Source organism: Centruroides vittatus, unplaced genomic scaffold (assembly GCF_030686945.1).
Source record: "Centruroides vittatus isolate TY-2023 unplaced genomic scaffold, ASM3068694v2 scaffold_435, whole genome shotgun sequence".
In the NCBI taxonomy this organism is placed as follows: domain Eukaryota; kingdom Metazoa; phylum Arthropoda; class Arachnida; order Scorpiones; family Buthidae; genus Centruroides; species Centruroides vittatus.
In genome coordinates, this window is record NW_027122708.1 from 6,767,656 (window position 1) to 6,784,836 (window position 17,181).

At 31.8% G+C, this 17,181-nt stretch overlaps 1 protein-coding gene across 2 annotated transcripts in view; it reads right to left on the reverse strand.

Annotated features, from left to right (window-relative positions):
* The window catches only part of LOC136989085 (hepatoma-derived growth factor-related protein 3-like), a 100,576-nt gene that overhangs the window by 82,872 nt on the left and 523 nt on the right, over nucleotides 1-17,181 (reverse strand). The gene's annotated exons all lie outside the window — the stretch shown is intronic.

Sequence of the window (17,181 nt, forward strand, 5' to 3'; positions counted from 1 at the left end):
TGTTTTTTTATTATTGTGCACACTGCAGAATTTGCTAAACCAAAATCTCTGCATACATCTGCCTTTTTTCTTCCACTTTCAACTGCTTTAATTATTTCTACTTTGCAGTCTAACATTAACGCTTTTCTTTTTAAGCTAGCCATTTCACCTGATTTGGTGCTAAACTACTGTACAACACGAGTAACTAGAGTAACTGTGTGAACTAATCCGATTGTCATGTCGTTTAAAGATGTAACAAACCTCACCCCACCGAAGTCAGGTAGTGAGAGTACCACCCACAGTCGTTCTAGGAAGTGGACTCTGACACTAGAAACTGAACACCTAGTACACACATTATTTTCTTTGTTAAATAAAATTCTTAGTCTAATTTTGTTAATCTGGGAGGGCTTTAAATATGACGTTAAATGTCATTACAAGTGGGTTTTTTAACATTACCTAGTAGGGTAGAGGTACCAGTTTTGGCCAGTGTACCAGTTCTGGCCAGAAAACAAATTTAACTTAAAAATATAATCACCATATTCAAATCTGTCCAATGAAACAAACTTTTATTGTTAACTGTGTGAACAGTTAACAATAAAAGTTTGTTTCATTTGTGATTATATTTTTAAGTTAATTTGTTTTCTGGCCAGAACTGGTACTACACTGGCCAAAATTGGTACATCTACCCTACAGTAAAATCATGGGACTGATAAAAATTTGACATTATATTAGGGTTGTCGTTACATCCGATGACATTATAATCAGGTTAAACTGTAGTTTCTTTTTGGTAAACTGAGAAACATTTTCTTTTCTTCATGGATATCTTTCTCATAGAAGGGTTCATTTATAACTAGAAAATTAGGTACACTGTGTGCAAAACTTAAGCAATGATTGTTTTTTCACCATAACTCCACAAGAAATCACATGGGAGACATGAAATTCAGAATACAGAGACAGTATTTTGTACTCAAAGGATGAAGAAACCAAACTAATGCAAAAATGAATAGAACTCATGCAGTATGGAATCAAACAAAAAAGGCTTCATTGAAAGAGTAGCGGTGATACAAATGATTGTCTGCCCAAAAGGGCAAACAACAAACGGATGCCCCTTAGTAAGGGATATGACTAGGGTTTCTCATTTCCTGGTCTTTTGCTTGTCTGGGGATTCCGGAAAAAGTGAATTGTTTTCTGGGATCCCAGAATATAATTAATTAGTTTTAAGATATAAAATAAATCTTAAAATCAAATGATATTTCATTTTTAAGTAACTTAATACCTGCAACCTCCAAAATAATAATAATGCTGTGTAAAATATGTATAAAAAAATTACTGTTCAATGAGCATCTGTTTCAATTGTTAGGTGTTCTCCAGCAGATATAATCATGCTGAAAGGTGACTCCCCAAAGCATCCCACCCATGTTCTAAGAGATTTAAATCAGGGGTGTACGCTGGCAAATCCATTCTAGTGATATCTTCACTTTCTAGAAGCTCCTCAACAGCACGAGTCTGATGTGTCCTGGAGTTATCATCCATAAAAATGAAGTCTGCACTAATGGCACCTCAGAACAGATGCACATGAGGAAGGATCATTTGCTTACAATAGCAATTTCTGGTAACAGTACTTCTGTTGAAAATTTGGTGCAGTCCACCCGTTCATCATAATCCCTCTCCAAATGAGCACACCAGGACCACCATAATGGTCTCTTTCCATGATGTTAGTGGGATAAAACCATGTCCCTATCTCTCTTCATATCAACTGGCATTGAAAATCACTTGTGATACTGAAACGACTCACACCTGTAAAGACGATGTGACTCCACTGATGAGATGTCCATTCTTTTTGTTCCTTACACCAATCTAAAAGTGCTGTCGATGGGCAGCTGTCAATGGGATGTAGTGTTCAGAATGGCAGACGACTAGGTCACCTCTATGAAGGTGCCTGGCCACATTAAACAGTGACACTTTTTGTCCCATTGCCAAACACAGCTGCTGAGCAATGTTGCCTGCTGACTGGTATCTATCTCTTTTAGCCTGCAGGATGATATATCAGTCATCCATTGGCATTGTTTTTCTTGACAACCACCACTAACCTTTCTTACAGCTGTACCTGTGGTTTGGAAGACTTTCCAAGCTCGTGAAATGACACTTTTGTTGATTCCAAACTCTTGTGCTACACTCATCACACTACGGCCCCTCTCAAAATTGCCAATGATTCTACCATATGTAAAGTCATTCAGATGATTTCTTCTAGTTATATTGCACGTACAAACTCATTTGAACTTGCAGAAAATTTATTACATTATATAATCTATCTAATGTAATAAATTTTATTCTTAATGAAGAAGATGGTATCCACATTGCAAGATATCCATGGTACCAACATTGCAGTATTTTTAATTGTAAAATCGATAAAAATAATATTAAAATTCTGTATAAAGAAAATAATCTTGTTAAATGTTGCATAAAAGAACATTACAGTATTAAGAAATATGAAAATACCATAAATTTAAATAAAGGTATGAGTACTGATGCATGTTGGGATAGCTTTGTCAACTATAAAAGCACTTGTAACTTGATATCAGTATCCACTGATGAGGTCTGATTGGCAAAATGCATTTGGAAACAGGAAAAAATATATATATTTTAAAAATTATTAACTGTCTAGTCACAAAGCCATCAAAGTCGGTGTGGATTGAGTGTTTTATACTCAAAGAATTTTTCTAAATTTTAATTTTTAGAATTATACTTACAGTTAATTGATAATTTTACAAATTTAATTATTGTAACACAATAATGACTTCTTCTAATAACACTGTAGTGCATAACACAGACACAAACTAAAAACCTTTCACAGTGTTGTATACGATGGTGGAAGCCAAAAACGTTAGTTGGTTCTCTGAGGCCTTCAGGTTGAGAACTAAAAGTCATCCCCACCAGACCGCCAGAACAGTGTTGCCCGTAAAATAAACAACATACGTGTCGCGTTTCACCCCTCTTCCCGGCTCCGTTCAAATTCTTCGAACAGGTACCTCCACGCATGCGCGACCAAGTCCCTGTCCTTAAAGTTGATGCAGGTGCCATTGACGCTGGCTTTATATATCTCCCACGCCTCTAGTTGCCGTATGTGATCATAATGGAAGGCACGCCATATTAACTTCATGCTCGGGAAGTCTGCCAGAATTTCCGGGTCGGAAACGAATGTCACAAGGGCCGTGGTGGGCCTATTGTTTTTGAGGTCCACTTGATGCTCCCGTAACCGTTTCTGCATAGAACAAAACGGTTGCACCAATGTAAACTAAATCCCTACCGAACCTATCGTCTCTGATAGGGACAGAATAAACCCCAGGGGCCCTGTCACGATCTATCGCGTCCTCGGCATTACGTAGCAGGTCGTAAATCGTGCCGGATCTCCTATAGGTGATACTAATGTGACGCCGTCTAGCTATCTCCCTGTATAGGGGGGGGGTCAAGCTGCTGGCAGTAATGGACGACCATGCACTTGCTTTCCGTGACAGGATGGTGGGTGCTGCCCGTCGCAGACTGGGCATCCAGAACGCAGCGTGGGGTAGGACGGTTGGCGTAGGTGCGGGCTAGGCTGCAGACCATTTAATTATCATCAATTGTTGAATAAAAATGGACTTTGCTTAGTAAAAATTCATGAAATGAATGATTCAACAAGCATTTCTTCCATTTAAACAGTTTCAGTGCTTTTATCAGAAGAAAATTAGGATAAGTAGGACAAATTTAAAAATAGCAGAAATCATCACTTAGAAAAGGATATTTGATAAAATATCAAAATAAAAAATAAATGTTCTTTTTTATGCCTTAATGAATTTAATCATATATAAGTTTGCTACCATATAAATACTTTATATTTGTAATTTTGAATCCAAAATGGTTGTGGCAGTTTGTTTTATCAGTTTTCAGTTATCTGAGGTAGTATCACTCCACATTACTTCAAATGAATTGGGGTTCTACTCTATTTCAATTTTATTTATTTATTTCTTTTTACAATCTCTCCACACACTGGTAAAATAAGTATATAAACTCTTCAAACCTGTTAACGGAGTCGATCTATTTTTAGAATTGCAACCGTTTTCACAGCCCCTCTTGGGCTCTTCTTCGGGCTTCGTCATTTAGGCCATTACTGTTCGAATAAACATTTGATTTGAATTTCTTTTCCAAATATTATCATGTGCAACAGCTAGATGGTTGTACTGCGCATGCTCCATGAAGAGGGGATAACGGCGGATGTGCAGACGGCAAAAGTCATTATACCCAGCTACAACTCACAGCAATTGAAACGGCTAGAAGCCATGGAGATATTTAAGGCGGGAATACGTAATACATGCATTAATCATAAAGAAGAAATGATCCTATCCAGTGCATGGCAGGTTTTGTTAAAAAACAACGTTTAAAGGGAGGAGCATGGAGCATGCGCAATACAACCATGTAGCTGTTGCACATGATAATATTCGGAAAAGAAATTCAAATCAAATGTTTATTCGAACAGTAACGGCCTATACAGACGAAGCCTGAAGAAGAGCCCAGGAGGGGCTGTGAAAACGGTTGCAATTCTAAAAATAGATCGACTCCATTAACAGGTTTGAAGAGTTTATATATTTCTTTTTATGTGAAAATTGCCTATCAAAATGACTGTCACTTATTAGTTACTAGAATAATAGGTTATAGCCTTCATTTTTCAACATTTACAATTAATAGATATGTGAAAAATTTGAAAAAAAAATGAAAAATGTTAATTACAATATTAAATTAAAAATTTTATTTCATAGTATGGTGAAAAGCAGCAGTCAGTATATTTTTTTAAACTTTTTTAGCATCAGTTCCTTTAAATCTTAAATATCAAATAAAGTTGAAATTATACAAAAAAACAAAATAGTTTTACAGATTAGATTCTAAAAGAGTATGCAAGAATATGATTCTGCAAAATTCTCTAGTTTTCTTTCCTAAAGTAAGCAAAAACTAGATCATCAGATACCAAAAAATCAATCATCATATCTTATATCTTGTAAAGTTTAAATCAAAAACAACTTTCAATGTTTGATTCCTTAAAACTGAAGTTTAATGTAAAATCAAGAAATTCTAAATCTAATCCTAAATTTAAATTGTTTTTATAGAGCATTAGTTACTACTACTAAAAATAAATGTAAAATCAGAGTAAATGTTAAACCAGTGATTCTCAACTACAAATTTTTGAAGTGTGCCGCCACTGCGAATACCCATATATAAGTGATGTCAGACAAGTAGTTTAATTGGTTCTATCTTCCTAGGGTGCATTTGGAAATTGTAACCAGTGTTACCTATAACTGCCAGCAGTTACCAAGGCATTTAGAAAATATGACCTAAATAACCAATTGCATTTAAAAATCGCTGTTTTCTCTCGGTTGTCCTGCGGTACATACCGAAGTAACAGTGTGTGTCACCAAATTTTTAAATTATTAAAAGTGTACTGTGACGAAAAAAAGTTGAGAAACACTGTGTTAAACCAAGATAAAATGAAATTTCACTGTGTTAAAATGACAATAAAACTTAATAATTTTCTGCTTTTATTAGAGATAAAAGTATATAAAAAAACCAAAGCACTTTAATACAAATAAAAGCAGAAAATTTACTGAATATATTGGTCTGTAGTTAATGTTAATTAAATACTAGAAAACATTCTCCTAATTTAATAGAATATTGGTACATCTTTCTCACATGACTTTTATTTTAACTTAAATATTAAAAATTGTTAATTAAATTTCTTTACCTATAAATCTCAACATTTAACAGACAACCCAACTACACCTTAAGTTGCTGAGACAATTTATTTAAATGTAACTAACATTTTCAGCTTATTCGATAAGCCATCCTCAGGTTAAATGAGAAAAAATAATGATGTTTTAAAAATAGAATATATAAATTCAAATACAAAAATAACAAAAGATTATAACAAAATATATATATACAAGTATAAATATAAAATAACAACTTAAAACATTTAACTTAAAAAAATTTAAAGTTTATGTATATTTTTTCTTTTGTTATTGCTTTTAAGGATTTTATTTATTAATTAATTTGGGGAAGGAAATAAATTGTCAATAACACTTCCTATCCTATATGTAAAATAAGTTTATCTTAGTGATTCACAAGACAATGCATAACATATACAAATATAGGAAGAAATAGCAGAGCCAAGAATATGCCTTCAATATGTTTCATTTAGAAAAAAAATTGAAATTTTATCACCACTTAAAGATAGAAAAGTAGGAAATTTTTTTTAAAAAGAAGGATATTTCTTACTTTCTCACTAATAAGTAGGAAAAGTAGAATGAATATGAGGCTTCCAGTTTTTAAAGGTCAGCATAGCCTTTCATTAAATGAAAGTTTAGCTGATAGAAATCTACTTCGAGAAAATATATATCAAGAAAAAATAATTTTAGTTTTATTGTATACAATTTGTAGAAATTTTACAAATTTTAAATTTATGCAAAGAATTATATCAACTGACATAATGTAAATATAGTATTAATAAAGAATTCTGAAGAAAAATAATATCTCTATCTAACAAAAGTATTTAATTACAGAAATGTTTTCAATGAAGGTCATGTGACAAGGAAACACAGACCCAAGGTCTTTGTTAATGTTAGTTTTTGTTGGAATAAACCAGGGGCAAAATTGAATAATTTCAGGAATTAAATGAGTTTCTGAAAAGAAGCAATAAATGCAATTTGTGAAAACAACAAGAATAAAGCTATACATATTGCCAGTTTGCCTTAGTACTAGTTAGTTACTAATTATTCTGTACAAGTATTCAAAGACAACTGATTAAAAATTTAACACACTGATAACTATAGATTTAAGTAAATGATTAATTAGAGCAGAAGTAAGAACCTTTTTTAACTGGAAGGCTATATCCTCTTTCAAAACTAATTTGTAAAGCCACATGATTTACTGAAAGTTGTGTAAGTATACATATTTAGCATACAAGGTTCATATAACATAAATTGTAGCATTCAGATAAATTTAAAATGTTCTCTGTTCTCTTTTTCATAACTGCTGTTTAATTTTGTCGTCATGAATTTTATCAAGCTACACACTCTCTCTCTCTCCTCAACCAATGGTTGGTGGGCAAACATGGGTGTGTGCAGTCTTATAGCTTCTCTCTTCACTTAGCTAGCTGTTTCTATCTGTTGGTAAGGCCTTTTCCATAATAACTCGTCGAAATATTCCACTCTGGGACTTCCACGTCCCCTTTTGCCCTATTTTTTCCTTTCAATAAAACATTTATCCATTCTGAGTGCTGAATTAGATGGCCTATCATGTCATTTCTCCTTTTATCTATCGTTAGGCTACACTAGAAACAACAAAAGATAACAGGTTTCCCAACCCTGAATTAGAGAATTAGAATTTCTGGAGAGGCCAGATTATAGTACAGTAGACCCCCCTATAACGCAGCAAAAAATTGCAATCGTATTCATATAACACGCTAAGAGAGACTCGTATAACACGGTAAAACGTCATCGCCGACTCATGTCGCAACAGGATTGATCGAATCTGGACCAATAGTGGTTATTTTACAAACCGTTGAGTTTAAACGAGCACTGGAGCTACTAAAAAAACATTTATTATTCAACGGCCATAAAAATTATATTTTTATTAATGATGTCTCCAAAGTTAAGTTATTTTTCTGCGAAAAATTCGCTGATCAGGAAACACGCGTCCGCCATTCAATGAGCCACTCCGCAACGAAAACAAGCTTAAGCAATGGTGTCGTCGAACAGTGCACACTCAGTAAGTAATCCTACAATTTTTTGTTTATAGCATAGTTTATATGGATTATTCCCAAACAATTATACCTGATTTGGAAATGTTGAGTCAAATTAGTCTAGAATCAATTAATTTTATGGAAGAAAACCTTTCAAACATCTGTAGCCCCTAAACTGCACTCGTGCCAGGCTGTGATTGGCTCATGTATTTAAGTGACTCGTACAACACAGATTCATATAACACGGAATGCATCTACCATGTTATAGGGGGGTCTAGTGTAATATGAAAACAGTTATTCTGTAATGTAATCAGAATTTCCAATGGCAAAGCTAGAAATTACTTTTTAGAACTCAAATTGGCATGTTTGCTGTTGTGTGAACTCATATTTGGATACCTAGCAAGAACTTGGAAACAGCAAAAATTCTTTGCAATAGAACAGTTCCCAATTCTTGCTTTTAAATACTCCAATTTATTGTTGGAATCACTTTGAATTAAGCGTAGTAATGAAATTCGTTACACATGTAAAAATCAAATAAATCTATCATATTATCAAGCTATAGGGCTATAAGGCTAATTTAATAATTAGTTGTAACGTAATTTGACTAGAGATAGGCATTTAAACCATCATCTCATGATAATTTTAATAATTGTAATAAATTAATTTTAATTTAGAATTTCTGAAAGAAAAATCTCTCTTCTTTCAGAAATTCTAATTTAAATTTGTATTTTCAAAAAATATTTTTATACGATCAAATATCACCTGAACTAGACATTTTATTGTTTTTACAAAATATTCTGTATAAGATGTACACAAAAAACAGAAGTTATAAAAACTGAAAGAATTGAACATTGTAATTTGATTATCATCATTCTCATGCATATAATTTGACTTGCGCCAATAATCATACAGCAATCATCAGAAATATTTGTTTTCAATTACAAAATAATTGCATTCAATTTTACATTTTATAAAGATCATTTAGTCGCATTAATAATAATCTTCACTTAAATGAATGTAGAATAAAATATCCACTAATTGTGTTTTACTGATTGAAAACAATCTTCTCCAATTGAGTGTTGCATATTTTTTTTCTTTGGCAGTCAAAAATTATCTAATATTTGTAAATTCACCATAATTGTTAAAGAAAACACAGCAACTGCAACTTTTATGAGTATCTGCACTAGGTTTCTGATATGAAATGCAAGACAGCTATTACTAGCATAATCAACACGACTATGAGGCATTTAAAGCAGAGGCTTAAGGAGCATAGATACTCCATTAATAAAAGCTTGGATACTACTGTACTAGCAGCTTTCGCTAAACATCAAGATGTTGACATTCATTGGGACAAAGCGTCTATTATTAAGGCCACGACCAACAAACAAATGCTGAAATATTTAGAAAAACTAGAAATCTACAAAGCCCACGTTAACACCGGTTGTATTAACCATAGAGACGCTGATGCTTTGTCCACGGCTTGGAGATCGTTTTACCGCAGTACATAACATTTTTTCTTGCAATAGACAGGTTTTTGTGGCAATTTTTTATTTGTTTTATTTTTATTTTTATTCTCACTCCGATATGTTGCGCATGCGCAATTTGTTATTTTCTTATCCAGAACGGCATTTTTACTTTGGAATTAATTTGAATTTTAAATATTTGCTTGAGTTCTATTTTTTCTGCATTCTTTTTGTTTTTGAGTTCGTTTTAACTGATGAAGGCTGTTTAAAACAGTCAAAAACATTTTTATTAAATATTTTTAATGCTGGAATTATTAAGGTTTTTGTTTTTAATAATCAACACCTTCTACAAACCATTACTCAACCAAATAAATTTAATGAATCCGATAATATACAGTATAAAGACACTAAACACACCTTACACACTTTCCAGCAATTAAATTTAATTAAAACAAATGTTTTTGGCCTGACTATTTAAAAACTTGATGAAGGCTTATCAAAGTTTCTATTTTTGGAATAAAGTATTCTTTGATATAAATTGCATTTTTTTTTATCATCAAATATAAACAATTATAACAGAAACACACAATTATTTATTGCAACATCGTCAGAATGCTGAGCTGCAATTTTTAATCATATAAAAATATGATTAAAAATTGTATGCTCTCCACCCCAAATTCGTAGGGCTTGCCCCTATACAACATATGTTTCCTTTAACAATAGAATCGTGCAGTTTATCTAACATCTTTCAGGGAAAATTTTTGAATAGAAATAGCACGACTTCCGGCTTTCATCGGAAGTTCTTATATAGTTGATTGGGGCCCCATTCCTAAAGTTACCATATCTGGTCTCATCTAACTTCATTTTTGAGATTAAGGAAAGACAGGCAGATGAACTGATGACAGTGGGAATTTATAGGCCTATAATTTTTTCAAACTGCAGTCCAATAAAATAAATATATTTAGTTTTATATTTAAATGTAACATAAAATACAATTAAGAACAAAAATAAAGTTTCACGTATCTAAACGCCTTTTACCGGTGCGCATATCATCCACAACAAAGTAGTTAAACGTTTTAGAACCTAACGGTTCTTCATCAGGTAACGATCCCGAACGGAATGCGCTTCGATTCAAAGTCGTGAAGAAATACGATCTGGAACATTGTCCCGACCCGATGACGTCAATACAGACCTGCATGCTAAGCATGTTGAGTTCTAATTTATCATTTTATCTAGTAGGGCCTGCCATGCCGTCAATAGAGCTATTTCGCCCTTGTAGTTAATGCAATTACCTTCATTAATATTGTTAAGGCATATGTAGATTGCCTCCAGCCATCTGAGGTGGTTAGCGCGGTGGGTGGTGTGGATGACCTTTGCCTGGGCAAAACCCGAAATAGGTTCAATTTCGGGTTTTGCCCAGGCAAAGGTCATCCACACCACCCACCGCGCTAACCACCTCAGATGGCTGGAGGCAATCTACATATGCCTTAACAATATTAATGAAGGTAATTGCATTAACTACAAGGGCGAAATAGCTCTATTGACGGCATGGCAGGCCCTACTAGATAAAATGATAAATTAGAACTCAACAAGCTTAGCGTGCAGGTCTGTATTGACGTCATCGGGTCGGGACAATGTTCCAGATCGTATTTCTTCCTCGACTTTGAATCGAAGCACATTCCGTTCGGGATCGTTACCTAATGAAGAACCGTTAGGTTCGAAAACGTTTGTAACTACTTTGTTGTGGATGATACATGCACCGGTAAAAGGCATTTAGATACGTGAAACTTTACTGTTCTCCAGTGTAGATATTCTACCATCTTTCAAAAATACAGTAACAAATATAAACAAAATAATCCAATCATGGCATTGTTGTAGCCTGTCAGGTTATTTTATTTATTTGTGTTACTTTATTTTTATTCTTAATTGTTGTCTATTTTAGTTTACAGTAGAGTCCCGCTAAACTGAACATCTGTCTAATCCAAACATATTTCAATTGGTGGAGAGGAAATTTTTTAGCTTGCAAAATATACACTTTTTGTATTTTCCAGTTGAATTTAAATGGTATTAATGGTACAAAAAGATTTAGAATTCCACAACAAAAAAAAATTGTATTTTATTGTAGCACTGTATTAATACTGTACAAAATTAATAAATCAAGTGTTTGACATGGCCTATTAAAACAACAGATCTATATTGTACTTACACACAAAAACAGAAACAAAAGTCAATGATGGTGTTGGATCTATATAAAATGAACCTGTTTTACTGCTTGCTTCTGCATTATTTCAATTATTTGGCTAATCCGAACAAGACTCGGTCCCAATTAGTTCAGACCAGTTGGACTCTACTGTATTTTTATATTTAAATGTATTTTATAATTGTTAGAATTTTTTGTTATATTGGATAATCAAAAAACCTGTTATAATATAAAAAAATGTAATTCACCACACTACACCTTTTGTGTTACCAAGATAGTTTTATTGAAAAAAACTAACGTTTTTGGCCTACTCAATAGGCCATCCTCAGGCTTAACTTGCAAAACGGAACATTGACGTTACACAGAACGTTGGCGTTACACAGAACGCCAATGTTCCGTTTTGCAAGTTAAGCCTGAGGATGGCCTATTGAGTAGGCCAAAAACGTTAGTTTTTTTCAATAAAACTATCTTGGTAACACAAAAGGTGTAGTGTGGTGAATTAAATTAATTATTTGCTGAGCACGTATCTGTTTTATAAAAAATGTGATTTGTATGAAAGAATATTTTATTCCAAAAATAGAATCTATTTAAAAAAACCTGATGAAGGCTTATCAATCAGGTTGAAAACATTTGTTTTAATTAAATTTAATTAAGACCAAACAATTTACCAGATTAAATCAGGCTATGGTACTGCTAATAATAATTATTAAATACAGATAACGATTAACTACTGCCGAATTATCGGGCTAGCAAATGGCTATAGTAATATTAATAATTTAAGATAATTTGGTACTAGAGTTAGGCGTTAGGCGCCATCTCTTGCTAAATTTAATAATTAGAATTTTAATTAAATAATTTAAATAAATTTAGGCAGTAGTTGATCGTTATCTATAACAGGCTAGTAGTTGTTTATTTGTATTAAATACAGAGTAATTTGGCACTAAAACACAAAAATAAACATGCAGAAACTTAACATTTAAAACATTCAAGGTACAGAAATCATTATACAAACTGTGACTTAGTTAAATATGATTATTTTATATTATGTTTTATTTTAATGTTAACATCTATTTTTGGCTGTTTTATCCATTCCCTCAAGATTACATACTAGAATACCACATTCTTTTTATCTTGAATGTTTTAAAGTTTAAATTTTTGAATGCTCCTTTTTTTGTGTTCAACAACTGAAGATAATCTATTAAACCAGAACAAAAATGTTATTGGATTCATTAAATTACTTGCTGGGGTATTGATTTGCTTATTACGCTATTTTTTTTCTAGTTTCTGATGCTATTTATTGATATTAGTCAATGTTCATATTGCAATTTCATACAAAATTTATTGCAGTCAATTTGTATTTTTGATTAGAAATCTTTTAAATATTTATAAAGATTATTAAATGATGATAATGTTTATGAAAAAGAGTTTATATGATCTCATAAGAACCAGCAACCCCATTTTGGGCCACAATTCCCTATTTGGGAACCACTGATAAACATTTTTCATTCTTTCTTGTAAAGAGAAAAATGCTAACTTTAAACACTCCTAGCCTTACTATTCCAATTTTCTTAATTATAAATTTTCACTAATTTTTGAAAATCATTCAGCATTACAAAAGCAAGTTTGAAAAGCTAAACTGATGGTCTCGAATTGAATAGTCACTTCTATGCCAATTGAAACAACATATAAAGCAATAGAACAGAATAATAAACTTCAAATTTATATTCATTCATTTGGAACAAATACTGTATATGAAATTTTTTTTACAATGTGTGTTAAACCAATCAGGGTTTTTGAATTAATAAAATAATAATATACAAACCAATTACAAAGTTGAAATGATCTATCATATTATTAGGCTATAACTACTACTGCCCAATAATATAGCAGATCATTTGGTATTTATTCAAGATAGCTAATGGTTGCAGATTTATTGTTTATAATTATACCATCAGTTGATAAATCATAAGGCTCAGTAGAGGCAAGCCATCAAGTAAGCAAGCAAAAAAAACAAAACAGCCAGCTTAATGAAGCAAACCTTACTATACTGGAATCAGAATACTATCTATCCAAATTCACATTTTATTAAAAAACTAAAAGATATATGTGTCATCCAGACAAAATATGAGTATCATCGTCATCTGCTAATTTATTTTAGACCTACATATCAAATTTAATTGAGTTTTGTCCATTTGTTCCCAAGATATCAATTTTTATTGATATTTTTCATTTCACTTAAAAATTATTCTTTTCTCCTTCAGTCAAAAAGTTACATTTTGCAAAAGTCTGCTTGGGGCGTGCTCATCATTACATATGTCATTTAAATTTTTTCAATAAAAATTTAATTTTTTAAATAATACAATATTGAACTTATTTAAATTATATTAGACTATATTAATAAAATGTTCAAACTTTAAACTAGAGGTGGGGAAAAATCAAGTTCCTCTTCTGGGATTGGAACTGTTGGAACTGATTTGTGTGTGAAACTCTTCTGATGAAACTCTTTAGTCTGTTGGACTAGACAGTTCCACAGAATCATTATATTCTGGCAGAATTGCTGTTGGACTCAACGGTTTCTTATTGGTTTTGTATACAGTATATAGATGATAAAATATTTGCTCTCCTCTGATTTCATCTCCCTTATTAACGCCAAGGAAAATATAGACTTCCATGAAATTTGAATGCCCCACTTTCCTCCTGATTTGATCTCCTTGATCCTCCATATTAACAACAGTAGGCTAAAATAACCAAGCTTGTAATATAGTTTTCATTTTAATATTTATCCTTCTTACTTTTTGGTCAGGTAATGCTGCACATCTGCTAGTTTACGAATAAAAACAAATAATTAAAAACTCTAATAAAAGTATAAATTTTTAAAGTATCTCCATAAATTTAAAATACTCAAAACTAATTTCATTGTTCCTTAAAAGTCGTGGAACGTTGTCAATTAGTTTTATGTTCAAATCCAGATAGAGAGTTCACTTTTCCGTTAAAAGCTGTATTCATAAAACTACAAAATGAAGAATATGTTGGTAGTTTTGGAACTGAAACCGTCTTAACAAGGACTGTCGAGACAGTTTCAGTTCCATAACTATCAATTGTTTGAAACCGTTTCTAATACTTTTGAGTCCAAAGTGGTTCGACCGGAACTACCCACCTCTAACGTTCAAAATTACAATTGTTGGAAGTAGAAGGTACCACTGCATTTTTGTCCTTTATTGGATGCGTATTTGAATTTTGAAAAAAATTGATAAGATTTGATTTCATTATTATAGTTTTATTGGATCATTTATTTACCAAGCTGTCTGTTAGTGATGGAACAACTATTATAAACAATGGACTTTCACGTGACTTGTTTTGCCTATATTCTACAAAATTGTACTTATTATTTGATGTTACCAAATTATATCGAAAATCCTGCAATTATTTTTCCTGTCAGATCTGATATGGATTATATACAAATGCTGCATAGCAAGGATAAATGGATTTGCTCTTATTATGACACAAAATGTATTTGTATATCCAATTATACAAATTATGGTAAAATATCTCCAAAGTCAAAGTATTCTTAAAAAGATTGTATCGTCATATTAATACTATGACATCTCTGAACTTTCCGAGTACAGCAACAACCAAATAGTCGACTGGGGTGTATATGGAAATGCTTTTGCTGTTTTCTTAGTATTTGGTATAAAACACAGTACAAATGATCATTGATAAAAGTGTTCTCATTTGTTGAAAATATGTAATTCATCTAAATTAGAGCATTTTCCACAGATACCATTTAAAGATGTTGTTGGAAAAATTAAACCCTTGCCACTTGCTCTGAATAATAATTTGAAATATATTTAAAGAATTATTTATTTTCAAATTTATCTTTATATTTATTTCTCTACTATAGAGAATCCGTGTGTGATGTTTTTCATCTTACGGCCTTCCACAGATAAATATATTGTAGATGAGTGGACTAAGATAACTGTTTAAAAAGCGCACAGAATGAAAAACCAGTGATATCTCCAAAAACATACCTGTAATCCTTACAGGTACAGAAACTTCTGTCAAGCATGTGTAGATCAATCATTTTTAAATTATTACAGTTTTATCTTAGATGTACACAAAATGCAATACAATATGAAACCTTCATTCAATGACTATGTTTTACATTCATAATTATTTCACTATGGAAAGTTGATATCAGGGATGTCAAGTAATCATTCTGACACCGAAAGCTGTAATAGTAACGTCAAGAATTTTCATTATATACAGTTTTTGTATCAGTGCCAATGTCGTTTTTAATAAAATAATATTTTGGTTTTCAAACATACACTTGGCAATGTGTTCATTACAGATCACAACTCCTTTCATTGTTGCTTTAAAGTATATATAATGTAATGAATTTCATTATAAACATTTTGAAAGAATTATTAAGATAACAGTACCTAAAATGAAGGCTCAAAGTCCAAATAAAAATGCAAAATATTCGTAATTCGGAAAAAACAGCAAAAGTCTTAACATACTGTCATCTTTCAAATTTCAGGAACAAAATAGTCTTTACAGACAGAGTCAGCCTTTTATTTCAGGCTTATCATCCACCTCATTATGTAAAAACATTTCAAAAACAATTTCCAGCTGGCAACACAATCAGAATAAAAGTATTTTAGAAAAAATTAATGAAATGACCAAGAACAATATAATATATTTATTGTTCTTGGTCATTTCATTAATTTTTATATTAACTGAAATATTTTCTTTTTCAAAATAAAAAAAGTTTGAAGTTAATTTCTTAGAATTTAGCAAATTTTTTTTTTACTTTTTGTTTTACATTATTAATTAATGTATTTAAATAATAAAACAAGTTAAATAATAAATGAAATTATTAACTACATAAGCTATATAAGGTAATTATACTGCATATACCTGTATGCTACGTATACTATGTATTTAAGATATTTGAGTATTTGAAATATTCAAATATTTGAGATTAGGTTAATATCTGAATTTGAGAAAAAGTGATATTTACTTATCTCTATATAAAACTGCAATTACAATAATGTTATACAATGGCTGCATTCAGCAGACTCAACAGCTGCAACTGAGCAAAGATGTTTTAATCGGTAGCTGTTACAGAGTTACATCTCCCAAACAACGAGCGACGTACGCGTCAGAATAGGAAGCAGTCATCGTCGGTCAGTTACAGCTAGCAATAGGTAGCATAAATGAAAGACGCTACCAAATGCGACATCAAATCACCAAACACATTTTGAAACAGCGCTACTGCAGAGGGCATTTGGCAGAAAAGTACTCAACAACTCTGGAACCGTCGAGTCTGCCAAATGCAGCCAACGTTGAAGTTACAGAAAAAACAAATTTGTGTTTTTGAACAAAAGTATTTATCAATAAATAAACAACAACTAACCCATTATACATTAAAGTAAGACACCAACCAATGCCGAATTATTCGGCTAGAAACGGCTTAGTTTCTAGCCCGATAATTCGGCATTGGTTGGTGTTTTACTTTGGAGTATTTATCTCTACATTTTATTTTTTAAAAAAAAAATCAAGGTACCAAATCAAGCAAATATGAAAAAGATTTTAAAATAATAGTTATGCTCTGTTAAAGATGGACTTTTAGAAAAATGTTAATGAACTAAAGTCAGGTCAAACAAATGTGATCATTGGTTACCTACACATTTATTAACATAACTCCAAAACAAATGCTTAATTAACATACAAAATTACACATTTTCAAATTTAGGCCTATATATTGTGAT